The sequence below is a fragment of the Lithobates pipiens genome, unplaced genomic scaffold (assembly GCF_037356315.1).
Source record: "Lithobates pipiens isolate NorthernLeopardFrog02 unplaced genomic scaffold, aLitPip1_a1.2 Scaffold_30, whole genome shotgun sequence".
Classification (NCBI taxonomy): domain Eukaryota; kingdom Metazoa; phylum Chordata; class Amphibia; order Anura; family Ranidae; genus Lithobates; species Lithobates pipiens.
Genome location: NW_027507791.1, coordinates 165640200 through 165653611, shown reverse-complemented (window position 1 = coordinate 165653611; position 13412 = coordinate 165640200). Strand labels below are relative to the sequence as shown.

Genomic DNA, 13412 nt, shown 5'->3' with positions numbered 1-13412 from the left:
TATACTTTTTCCAGAGACCCATTTTAGAGCTTCCTGTATTACCACATGTCCCCCGTAGATATTACTCCAGATTTCATAGCACTACGTTGTTCTCTAAGACTAGGAGTATCCATCGCTTATCTGTTCATAAGCATCTGCCAAAATTTTCTCTGGCGCATGTGGCTGGTATCTTTTTCTTAAATTTCAACTTTGGAACAAGGTTTACTAATTTTTTTTTAATCTGTATATTCCAAATCATGATCATGTAACGGCCATAAGATGGTGTCTTCATCTTTTGGTAGAATTTGCAGAAGGTACTAGTGTATGAGGGGACTTCAATCTGGTGTTAGAACCTCAGCCAGATAGTACTTTTCAGCAATCTATCATCTTCTCTAGTCGTTTGAGAGCTCTCAGCAATTTCTGGAACATCGATTGCTTAATCTTTGGCGTACTTTAACCACTTGCCGTCTTTGTACCGTGGCAGGTCAGCACGTTCCTGTGAGCTATCTTAATTGTATGTCTGCCCTTTAAGCTGGGATAGCAGGTGCGTGCCCGCTTCACCACGGGGGTCCTGATGCGTGGGGCTGGCAGTCGCAGACACAAGAGCCAGAACAGGGACGTGTGTGTGTGTGTGTGTGTGTGTGTGTGTGTGTGTGTGTCTGTAAACACACATACCTGTTCTGTGATGAGGCGAGACAGATTGTTCTTAACTAGTAGGAACATACAGTCTGTCATCTCCTCTAGTCACTCCCATCCCCCTACAGTTAGAACAAACAAGGGAACACAGTTAACCCCATTGACCGCCCCCCATAGTGCATTTTTATAGCACTAATCACTGTATAAATGCCAATGGTCCCAAAATGTGTCTGATCTGTCCACCATAATGTTGCAGTCCCGATAAAAATCGCAGTTCACCGACTTTAATAGTAATAAAGAAAAACAATAATAAAATTGCCATAAATCTTTCCCATAGTTTGTAGACACTATAGCTTTTGCGCAAACCAATCAAGATTTTTTTTTTTTTTTTATTACCAAAAATATGTAGAAGAATGCATAATCGGCCTAAACCTGAGGAAAAAATTAGCTTTTAAAAAAAAAAAAAATTGGGGATGTTATATAAAAAAGGTACTATATATATATATATATATATATATAAAAATTGATGCTTTTTTGTTTATAGCGCACAAAATAAAAACTGGTGAGGTGAAGCAAATACCACCAAAAGAAAGCTCTATTTGTGGTGGGGGGGAAAGGACATTAATTTTTTTGGGGTACATTGTTGCGTAACCGCGCAATTATCAGTTAAAACTACGCAGTGCCGTAAGACCAAAAATGGCCTGGTCATTAACCAGTTCCCGACCAGTGCACGCTGATGTACGTCGGCAAAATGGCACTGGCAGGCAAATGGGCATACCTGTGTGTCCCTTTAAATTTGCCGCCCTGCCATCAGGAGCATGCTGGCGGTGGCACGCTTCCGTGGTGGTCGGGGACCCCCATGAGTCCGGTCGCGGGCACTTGATCGCCGCGGGCATACCCGCGATCGTCTCACGGGGCGGCCGAATGAAGAAATGACGCTGTAAACAGCATTTCTCCGTTCTGCCTAGCAACTAGTGACGCTGATCTCTGCTCCATGTGATTGGAGCAGAAATCGGTGTTCACTAAATGAAAGCCCAGCCCCCAGCAGTTAGTAACACACCCCTAGGAACACTTAATCCCTACACTGCCGCTCAACTGGTTAACCCCTTCACTGCCAGTGTCATTTACACAGGAATCACTGCATTTATATAGCAGTGATTGCGGTATAAATGACAATGGTCCCAAAAATGTGTCAAATGTCCGATGTGTCCGCCATAATGTCGCAGTCACTATAAAAATCGCTGATCGCCACCATTACTAGTAAAAATTTTTTTATAAAAATGCCATAAAACTATCCACTATTTTGTAAACGCTATAACTTTTGCGCAAACCAATCAATAATCGCTTACTGCGATTTTTTTTTTTTTTTTTTTTTTTTTTTTTTTTTTACCAAAAATTTGTAGAAAAAATACGTATCGGCCTAAACTGAGGGGAAAAAAAGTTTTTTTTATATATATTTTTGAGGGATATTTATTATAACAAAAAGTAAAAAAAAATTCGCTCTATTTTTGTTTATAGCACAAAAAATAAACCGCGGAGGTGATCAAATACCACCAAAAGAAAGCTCTATTTGTGGGAAAAAAAGGACATCAATTTTGTTTGGGAGCCACGTAGCATGACCACGCAATTGTCAGTTAAAGCGACGCAGTGCCGAATCGCAAAAAGTGGTCTGGTCTTTGACCAGCAAAATGGTCCGGTCTGTAAGTGGTTAAGCAGGCAAATCTTCCAGGGTTGAAGTGGTTAAATCCCAAAATTCACAATTATACATATTATTCATCGTTCCATCAATCCTATCGCAGGTTAGACTACTTTTTTGGGGGACCATATATTTTGGAATGGAATTCCTCCTTGGATATCGGGTCCTATTTTATTTGTTCTGATCAATCACCTCTCTGACAATATGCCCTCCACAGACCCTATGTTGCGACTGGTCTTGGCGTTTGAATGAAACTCTTATGTTGGATTCATGTTGTCATCAGGCAATTGTGACAGCAATGAAAAACTTTATTTACGAACATGATCATGATGAGACCTCTTTACCCCTACAATGGAAAGCTTTGAAGATGGTGTTACAAGGATTATTTAGCCAACATGCGGTGCCCGCCTTTAAAAAAAAAAGCTATTCAAGATGCCTCTTGAGATCTCACTTAAAATGTCCCAGTCTCCAGAGCTGTTGGCTGAAATATCCTTAACCGGGTCATCACTGATACTTCTTCTGGAGGTCTCATGAGGTACGCATCAACATAGACCTGCACCAATACGGAAATAAGTCAGGGAGGCTATTGGCACCGTCATTACGTTTCCGTTTCTCTCAAATTTTTATAACGAGTATTAAATTGCTATCAGGGTAAATCAGCTCAGACCCACATTCCCTCCAACAGGCTTTTTGCAATTGTGTAGCTTTGTACAATCTTGCTTTCATTCCCATATAGACTGATTCTTCGAGCCGCCACATACAGGATTATGTACAAGAAGCTGCACAGTGGGAATTCCTTAGATGCCCCATTTTTATATGAGGTGTTATTAAATGCCATTACTAAAACACCATCGGGTAAAAGTCCTGGTCCTGATGGACTTACATGAAAATTCTATAAGACTTTTAACCACTACAGCACCGGACCAATAAACACCTTAAGGACCAGAGGTCTTTTTACAATTTCGCACTGCGCTGCTTTAACTGGTAATTGCGCGGTCATGCAATATTGCACCCAAACGAAATTTGTGTCCTTTTCTTCCCACAAATAGAGCTTTCTTTTGATGGTATTTGATTGCCTCTGCTATTTTTATTTTTTGCGATATAAATGGAAAAAGAGCGAAAATTTAGAAAAAAAAAGATATTTTCTTCTTTTTGTTATAAGAAAAATCGAATAAACTAAATTTTACTCATACGTTGAGAGCAAAATTTATTCAGCCACATGTCTTTAGTAAAAAAATGTCAATAAGCGTATATTTTTTGGTTTGCGCAAAAGTTATAGCGTCTACAAACTAGAGTACATTTTCTGGAATTTACACAGCTTTTAATTTATGACTGCCTATCTCATTTCTTGAGGTGCTAAAATGGCAAGGCAGTACAAACCCCCCCCCCCCCCCCCCCCCAAATGACCCCATTTTGGAAAGTAGACACCCCAAGGAAAATGACAAAAAATTTTTTTACAAAAAGTTGTCACTAAATTATATATTGCTCACACATGCCATGGTTATATGTGGAATTGCACCCCAAAATATATTCCGCTACTTCTCCCGAGTATGGGGATACCACATGTGTGGGACTTTTTGGGAGTCTAGTCGCTCACGGCACCCCGAAAACCAATCACCACCTTCAGGATTTCTAAGGGTGCAAATTTTTGATTTCACTACTCACTACCTATCACAGTTTTGAAGGCCATAAAATGCCAAAATAGCACAAAACCCCCACAAATGGCCCCATTTTGGAAAGTAGACACCCCAAGCTATTTACTGAGAGGCATGTTGAGTCCATGGAATATTTTATATTTTGCCACAAGTTGCGGGAATATTACAAACTTTTTTTTTTTTTGCACAAAGTTGTCACTAAATGATATATTGCTCACACATGCTATGGGCATATGTGAAATGACACCCCAAAATACATTCTGCTGCTTCTCCTGAGTACAGGGATACCACATATGTGGGACTTTTTTGGAGCCTAGCCCCGTACGGGACCCCGAAATCCAAGCACCGCCTTCAGGATTTCTAAGGGCATACATTTTTTATTTTACTCCTCACTACCTATCACTACCTATCACTACCTATCAGTTTTGAAGGTCATAAAATGCCAAGATGGCACAAAAACCCCCCAAATGACCCCATTTTGGAAAGTAGACACCCCAAGCTATTTGCTGAGGGGCATGTTTTTTTTACAGAAAGTTGTCACTAAATTATATATTGCTCACACATGCCATGGTTATAGGCACCCCAAAATACATTTTGCTGCTTCTCCTGAGTACGGGGATACCACATGTGTGGGACTTTTTGGGAGCCTAGCTGCGTACGGGGCCCCAAAAACCAATCGCCACCTTCTAGATTTCTAAGGGCGCAAATTTTTGATTTCACTCCTCACTACCTATTACAGTTTTGAAGGCCATAAAATGCCAAAATGGCACAAAACCCCCCAAATTACCCCATTTTGGAAAGTAGACACCCCAAGCTATTTGCTGAGAGTCATGTTGTCTGAACGAAAAAAAAGAGATTGATCGGTGGGTATGCCCACCATTAGAATACCTCCCTTCATCCACCCACTTCTAATGATGGACATACATGCACCATTTATATATGCCGAAGCATGGGGGCATCCTCCCGCAAAAAAGTTATGCCGCGTACACACAGTCGAACTTTTCCACGGGCAAGCATGCATTGGAATTTCGACCGTATGTACGCGGCATTAGGAGCAAAATCGCTCCTCCACCCCTTATGCCCCCATGCTTCGGCATATATGCTCTTTTTTTTTTTAACTGTAGTGGTGAAATCACCTCCTACAGCGTTGGAGTCGCGGCTTTATGTATCGTGGGAGCAAACGCTGTTGCTGTCAAGATAAATAAATCCACGCTGCAACTGAATGGCGTACCTGCTAAGCAAATTATGGTTAACGTTAAAACAAAGTAACATTACAATATAACAGTAAAACCTTACCATACCATACCTGCAAAGCAAATGCCAAAAAAAACAGTAAAAAATAAAACATTTTTTAACACAACCTGTGCCTAAAATATATGCTGAAGCATGGGGGCATCCGCCCGCAAAAAAGTTATGCCGCGTACATACGTTCAAACTTTTCCACGGGCAAGCCCTCCGTCGGAATTTTGACCGTATGTACGCGGCATTAGGAGCAAAATCGCTCCTCCACCCCTTATGCCCCCATGCTTCGGCATATATGCTCTTTTTTAACTGTGGTGGTGAAATCACCGCCTACAGCGTTGGAGTCGCAGCTTTATGTATCGTGTGAGCAAACGCTGTTGCTGTCAAGATAAATAAATCCACGCTGCAGCTGAATGGCGTACCTGAAAACATGAAAAATGGTTAACAATAAAACACAGTAAACAGTAAAGTATAAAAAATTAGAAGAGAGAGAACAATAAAACGACAACTATTTTTGGTTTTTATATTTTATATTTTTTTTGTTTGTTTTTTTTATTTTACCTTTTTTTTTGTTTTGTTTTTTATACACTTTTTTTGAACTGTAACAACTGTAACATTTCGGGTCTCTCAAAATGCGATGGCATCTTGGGAGACTGTGTTAGTGTGCCTAGCCTGTGAAATGCTGTACCCTACGCTAATACTTCACTAGTGTGTGGTAGCGTTCAAAACACTCACCAAGGCAAAGACCAGGATTGCCAGGACAGCGTGGACAATAACGGGTGTCACGCCTAAATCCGCGATTGGTACAGACACGACATCTTTTTTGGGGGGCTCGTTGGGTAGGGGTACTCGGGATGGCATAAGAATAATGCCTCTCATGCAGCCGGCTTACTGCATTTGGTTGAGAATGGTGAGGTTCAGAACCATCTGGATACAGAAGCTCTGTGACAACCTCTCTTTGGAAGAAAAGAAAGGTTAAAGTCCCGCCTGAAGTTTTGTATAGCACAAAAGCATTCAGCAAAGCCAATTGAAATAAGTAAGCAGACACTTTTTTGTACCAGCGTCTGGCCTTACGGGAAGCTAGATACGGCGCCAACAACTGGTCATTGAGGTCCACCCCTCTCATATTTTTGTTATATTCGTGGACACAGAGGGGTTTCTCCACAATACCAGTCGCCGTAGAAATTTGGACCGTCGTGTCTGCATGAAGGGAGGTAAGAACGAAAACATTCTTATTATCCCTCCACTTCATAGCGAGCAAATTAATACACCGATAGCAGGCTCTCTCCCCCAGCCTAAGACTGGAATCTACAAGCCGCTGGGGAAAGCCCCGGCGATTAGGTCGCACGGTGCCACATGCTCCAATCTGATTATCAAACAAGTGACTAAACAGTGGCACGCTGGTGTAATAATTGTCCACGTACAAGTGGTACCCCTTTCCGAATAAGGGTGACACCAATTTCCACACTATCTTGCCAGCACTTCCTATGTAGTCAGGGCAGTTCTCTGGCTCTACGTAACTATCTTTACCCTCATAAACCATAAAGCTCCATGCATAGCCTGTGGCCCTGTCACAGCACTTATAGAGCTTAACCCCGTATCTGGTACGCTTGTTGGGAATGTACTGTTTGAATGACAAGCGACCACTAAACTTAATCAGGGACTCATCAACGCAGACAACTTTTTAGGGAGTAAACAAGTCTGCAAAACGTTGGTTGAAGTGGTTTAGGAGGGGCCGAATTTTGTAGAGCCGATCGTATTCAGGGTCTCCACGAGGACGACAAAGTTCATTGTCACTGAAGTGCATGAACCGCAAGATCTGCTCGTATCGTTTCCTGGACATGGAGTTAAAGAACACGGGCATGTGGTCAGTCGGATGCGTGGACCAATAAGCCCGCAACGTCATGAATTTGTGTGCCCATGTTGAGAGAAAGGTCTTAAATTCGGAAACCGTAACTGGTTTCCAATCTCTGGCAAGAGACGGCAACTGGAGATTAGCGGCGATGTGTTGACCAGCATATAAATTGGTTTGGTCCACAATAGATCTATAGAGATCTTCCGTGAAATACAGAGAATAAAAATCGAGTGGCGTAAAATCATCTGTATCCACCTGAATACCGGGTTGGGCAGTGAATGGGGGAAGTACTGGTGCTGCAGAAGTGGTGGGCACCCAATCAGGATTGGCGAATTCTGCAGAAAGGGCACTATGGGTACGACGGGCTTGTCTTCGTCTTCTTGGTGGCAGCGGGACACTACTTGTGCTTGCCACCTCGCCAGCTTGAACTGCACTTATGGGACTTGCCACGTCACCACGTGATACTGCAGTGCTGGATGTACGTCCAGGGTGTACTAGGCCGCTGGTGCTTGCCAGTTCACCAAAAGGATGAGCGGCGCTAGTACTGGCTCTATACTCCATACAAGGGACTTGCGGTTCCTGCACCTCAACAACATCAGAAGATCGGGGTCGGGTACGCCTGACGTTAGCAGGGACCTCTTCTTCGTCGTCAGAGCTATCTGACATGGAGGCGCTGTCCTCTACAGGTTCGTATTCTGAGCCTGAATCTGACAGATCAGTGTCTTCCTCTTCACTATCTGTCATGCTCAAACGTGTAGGCCTCTTCACTAGTGTACCTTCGCTTTGCCATTTTGGGCTCTAAATTTAGGGGTACAGTAGTGAGACTCACAGGTAAAAAAGCACCTAGCCTGTCAGCGACTGTATAAAACGCTACAAAAAAAACTGTTAGCGATCGCAGGGATCAAGCCTGACTCTGCGAACGCTGCAGTTATGTGTGTTGTGTTTTGTAAGTGACAGTGATCGATCGATACTGCACTTGGGTGGGCTGGGCTGGGCAGAGGGGCAAAACGCAGGTGCTAGCAGGTATCTGGATTGATCCTGCTAACAATGCGTTTTTTTAGAACCCTAAATTGCTGGGCACGCCAGTATAGATCTGATCAGATATTGATCTTTTCGGATTCTATACCACTAAGGGAGGTGTATGCTTTGCGCATGGGTGTTAGCGGTACTGGCACTAACCTAGCACTGCCTGGGGCGACGCAGACCCTTTCTGACCCTAAAACCAAATTTATATCACCCGCCAGGTGATCAGGGGGTTAAACCTTTATTGGGTAATAAATGGCGGGTGCCCTGATACTATAAAAAGCGAACTACCTAACCAGCGTCACCCGTAACACTTATACGGTGATCACTGGTGAAAGGGGTAACTAAGGGCAATCAGGGGGTTAAAACATTTATTGGGTATTTATATGGGGGTACCTGAAGCTTTATAAAAACCTGACGGGGAACCTAAATAACTAACTGGCTAACCAGCGTCACCAGTGACACTTATACAGCGATCGCTGGTGAAAGGGTTAACTCTAGGGGCAATCAAGGGGTTAAAACCTTTTTATTAGGTTATATATCGGGGTACCTAACGCTATAAAAACCTGACGTTGAACCTAAAAAAAAACTAGCTTCCTAGCGGGACCAGTGACACTATTGCAGCGATCAGAAAAACGGTTGCTTAGTGACACTGGTAAAAGGGGGTGAAAGGGTTAACTGGGAGGGCAATCAAGGGGTTAAACCTTTATTGGGGGGGTAGGGTGCTACACTGGGCCTAAAGGGGCCTAACACTAGCTGCCCTGACACTTTTTACAGTCACAACTGACACTAAATGCAGTGATCAGTAAATAAATGAACACTGCAATTAGTGACACTGTGACTGGGGGGGGGGGGGGTGATCGGCAGGTGACTGGGGTGAAATGTGTGCCTATGTGTACCTGTGTGTCAGTGGACTGTTGGTGCACTTACTTGGATGTCTTCACTCCGCGCTGTCCGGTCAAAAAGACTGCCACGAGGAGTGTGACATCACTTCCTCCTCCTGTGTTTACATTTTCACAGGGGAGGAAGTTCGTCATTGGCCAGGAGTGATCGAGAGGGGATGGCCAGAAACCAACGGCCATCCCCTCATCACGGATCGCCCCTGCACCGAACCGGACCGCCGTATCCAGCGGGAGGGGGTCCGATCGGACCCCCCACCCGCTGGAAGGCAGGCACGTACATGTACGTGCTTGTGCCTGCCTGTGCCATTGTAATGACGTACAGTGGCAATACGGCGGTCCTTAAGTGGTTAAGGAACATAAAGCAGTTTATGCTCTAAGTATTTAAAAGCATGTCTGCTACTGATGGATTCCCATCCCAGACGCTTGAGGCACATAACACGTTGCTCCCTAAACCAGTTAACTATTTAATGCTTTGTTCAAGCTATCACCCTATATCTTTAATTGGGCTTGATGATAAAAAATAAATGTTAAATTGATTCTCAGGTCTTCAACCCTTTAGTCTGAATCTGGTACATATAGACCAAGTAGCGTTTGTCCAGGGGAGAGAAGCTCGGGATAATGCGCTTAAATCTTTATTGCTTACGGACCATGCCCAAAGAGCAAAAATGCTATATAATCTCTCTGTAGATTCGGAGAAGGCTTTTGATGGTGTTGGTTTGCCTTTTTTGAACAAACTTTGGGGCAAATAGGATTGCAGGCAGTGCTCTTAAGTAAAACTATGGCACTTTTTGCTAAACTAAGTGCCAAAATACAGATCAGTCAGTCGCTTACTCACTTTTTCCTTTCAAAATGGTACTCACCAGGGATGACCGCTGTCTACCCTCCTGTTCGTCTTAGTAATGGAACATCTGCTAACAGCCCTTAGGCAAAATTTTTTGGTTAATGGAATACCAATAGACAGACAGGAGGGGAAACTGGCAGTATTTGCTGATGACCCACTACTTTGTGACCAATTCACATGTGTCTATGCCCTCTATTTTGTATGAATTTCAGTGTTTTGGAGCTATGAATAAGTTTAAAGTAAACTTGTCTAAGGCTGGGTTCACACCGCTGCGGGTGGGAGACCCGGATGTGATTCGCACCGCACTGCAGTGCAAATCACATCCGATCTCTGTAGCGATGCGAGTTCAGCCATACAGATAGTATGGCTGAATTCGCATCGCACCCGCCGCAAACTCGCACAGGACCCTTTTTTTTTGGTCCGCAGCAGAATCGGATCGCATGGGTGTTCACACCATGCGATCCGATTCCTGTCCGAGTTTGCAGATCGCACTGCAATATGCGGACTGATCTGGGGGTGTCATTAAGATTTCATTGACACTCCCAGCAGTCCGCATAGGGCAGTGTGAACTGCCGGCGGGAGGCATGCGATGCGGGAAAATGCCGCGGATTCGCGGCGTTCCCTCATCGCTACGGTGTGAACCTAGCCTTAATCAGAAATTCTTAATGTGTATCGGTAACTACATCAAGTTCAGGCTCTTGGGAACAATTTCTCATTTAACCCTTTCACTGCCAGGCCATGTGCCCCATTTTATACACTCAAGGTATAAGAGCATTTTTGAAATTTTTCCATGTTTTTTTATTTTTCACTTATAGCTTTCATAGTTTGTAAAATACCCTCCAAACCATATATTTTCTGAAAGCACAGGTGCTAGTGATTTCTAAGGTCCCACGATATGTGCGCCAATGTTTATAATAATATTTTTGCTAAAAATCCACTAAAATCATGGTTTGGCAGATAAATTCACAGCAAATTTTACAAAATTCCTACTAAATGTAAAAGCTTAACCTTTATTGAGTTAATAAATAACAGATATTGCAAAATGGTGAAAATCGAATGTATGCAAAAATGTAAATATACAAATTTCTCAAGCTGAAGGTTTTCATCTTTCCCTTACAGCTTTCAGAATTTGTGAGTCCCCTAAAACAATATATTTTAGCAGATAAAAACGCAGCTAATTTTAGAAAATTCCTGCTAAATTCTAACAAAATATGAAAGCTTAACCTGTATGGAGTTAATGCAAAATATTTGTAGTTTTTACATTCCGCCTTTTTGCAAAATGGTTAAAATTGAGCATATGCAAAAATGTTACAAATTTTTCAATATTTGTGAAGATATTTACCAGAGCAGTAGTTTAGCTAAAAATACTCTAAAATGATATTAGCAGATACAAACAGAAAATTTGACATTATTCCTACTAAATATAAGAGCTTGAAGGGTTTGTTAACCCATATAACACAAATGCTGCCAGATCCTCTATTAGAGCCTGGCATAGCACACTGCATTAATCTTAGAAAAACAAGCATTGCAAATATCTATTTGGAGCCACCTTCAGGCCAGTCACATGACTCGTGGCCACTGTACAGCTCAGATGGATGGGTTCTGCAGGAGAGGCCATGGTCTCCTCTGTCAGCTGGGGAGATCACATGGCTGCTCAGCCTCTCCTGCAGTAGCCCTAGAAACCGGCCCTGAGTTGTGTGACCGGCCTGAAGATCACACTAAATCAGTATTTACAACGCTTGTTTTTATAAAGGCCTAACGCAGTGTGCTATGCCAGAATAGAATACAGGGGCTGGCAGTGAGCATTTAACATTTTTAAGTTTGCTAATCGGGGCGGGACAGACACACGCATGAGCTGACGGGCAAGGAGGAGGGGGAGAGCAGAGGGGACAGCTGTGTATGAAGTAAGGATGCACTCTGACTACAGTGGCCAGGGCTTAGTAGCCCCCCCCCCCCCCCCCCCCCCCCACTATACATTTTCTGAAAGCAAAAGCCCAGTAGAATAAAAAGGTGCTACTGATTTTTATGGCAGCGTGATTATTTTCGCAAATGTTTATCAAAACAACATATTCACAAAAATACACAAAAATCATTAATAGTGCACATAAACACAACATAACTTACAAAAATCCTGCTAAATTGCTACTAATGCATCCCTCACATGTTGTACCCACACAGGAATGCACAGTTCCATGCATCCCCGTACAGGCAGTCCCATTTATGTCAATTGGGATGCAACGGCTGCACAGGCTTAGCTGTTGTTTCCATTATGACATTTGTGTGGGTACAACACCCCGAAGGAGAGATGCTGCCAGATCAGCGATGGATCTGGGGTATGGGGTTGCTAGCTTACTAGTGGGGGGTAACATCTGGATCCCCCAAGCCTCCATGCAGCACTTTAAACTGGCAGGAGTGGAAGAGGAGAGATGCTGGGGGCGAAAAAGGGGGGTGAAGGATAGGTTAAAAGAGGGGAGAGAAAAGAGACAAGTCTCTTTAAAGAATAATGGGATTTTAATTGAGACAAGGTCTATTGATAGGTTAGGCACATAAGACGCCAATTTAAAAAAAAAAGATATAAATGTATTAATCGTATCAAAAACATAAAATACATATTCATAGCATATTTGATGGACCATGAGACAATACTTGACAATCGTAATCTGATGCGTTGATAAGCAGAACCAACATGTTTTGCATGATTGCTTTGTCAAGGTTTTGCATATACCACAACCAAGCTTGCCCCGGAGATCCCTAAAATCTCCTTGTCCAGCCCCTCCTATGTGTAAGTGCCCCTGCGTATATTAGGCTGCACTAGGGTGTAGTGGGTAGCACTCTTGCCTAGTAGTAAAAAGGGTCACTGGTTCGAATCCCAACCACAACACTACCTGCCTGGAGTTCTGCATGTTCTGCCTGTGTGGGTTTCCTCCCACACTCCAAACACATGCTGATTGGTTAATTGGCTTCTGTCTAAATTGGCTCTAGTATATGAATGTGAGTTAGGGACCTTAGATTGTAAGCTCCTTGAGGGTAGGAACTGATGTGAATGTACAATGTATTTGTAAAGCACTGCGTAAATTGACGGCACTATACAAGTACCTTAAATAATAATAATTAGGGGCACAGGGTGACCAAGAACCCTTGTTGGGTCTGTTTAACCCAACTCGCCATACAACCACACTGGACTCCGCATTTCCTTTTAACACTTTTGTCCAGTGTTTTATATGTGTAATTTGTTCTGAAGGAATGAAGGTAACCATTCACTTGGGACAATAATATTTCTGAGCATTATCCCTCAGTATTATATGAAGATAAAGTCCACCCTTCAGATGATATTGCTAGATGGTTTGAGTTGGTGTGGGGGTTTCTATACGTTAAGTGCCTGTATACCATTGTTCTGTTTGTCTACCTTTGGAAAAAGTAATATGGGATGTATATGTGTGTATATAGATTAGCTGTGAGGAGGGAGGGGCTAATTCCTCCAACAGCTCTCCCTGCTAATAGGACCGTCTCCTGATGAGTAATTTGAATACTCCTGTGTGTCTGTTACTTAATGTAGTTTACACTGTCCTTTGTCATTATGCAA

The 13412-nt window shown here is 43.0% G+C and overlaps 1 protein-coding gene across 1 annotated transcript in view; it reads left to right on the top strand.

Annotated features, from left to right (window-relative positions):
- Window positions 1-13412, top strand: part of RTF1 (RTF1 homolog, Paf1/RNA polymerase II complex component) — a 520646-nt gene that overhangs the window by 248241 nt on the left and 258993 nt on the right. The gene's annotated exons all lie outside the window — the stretch shown is intronic.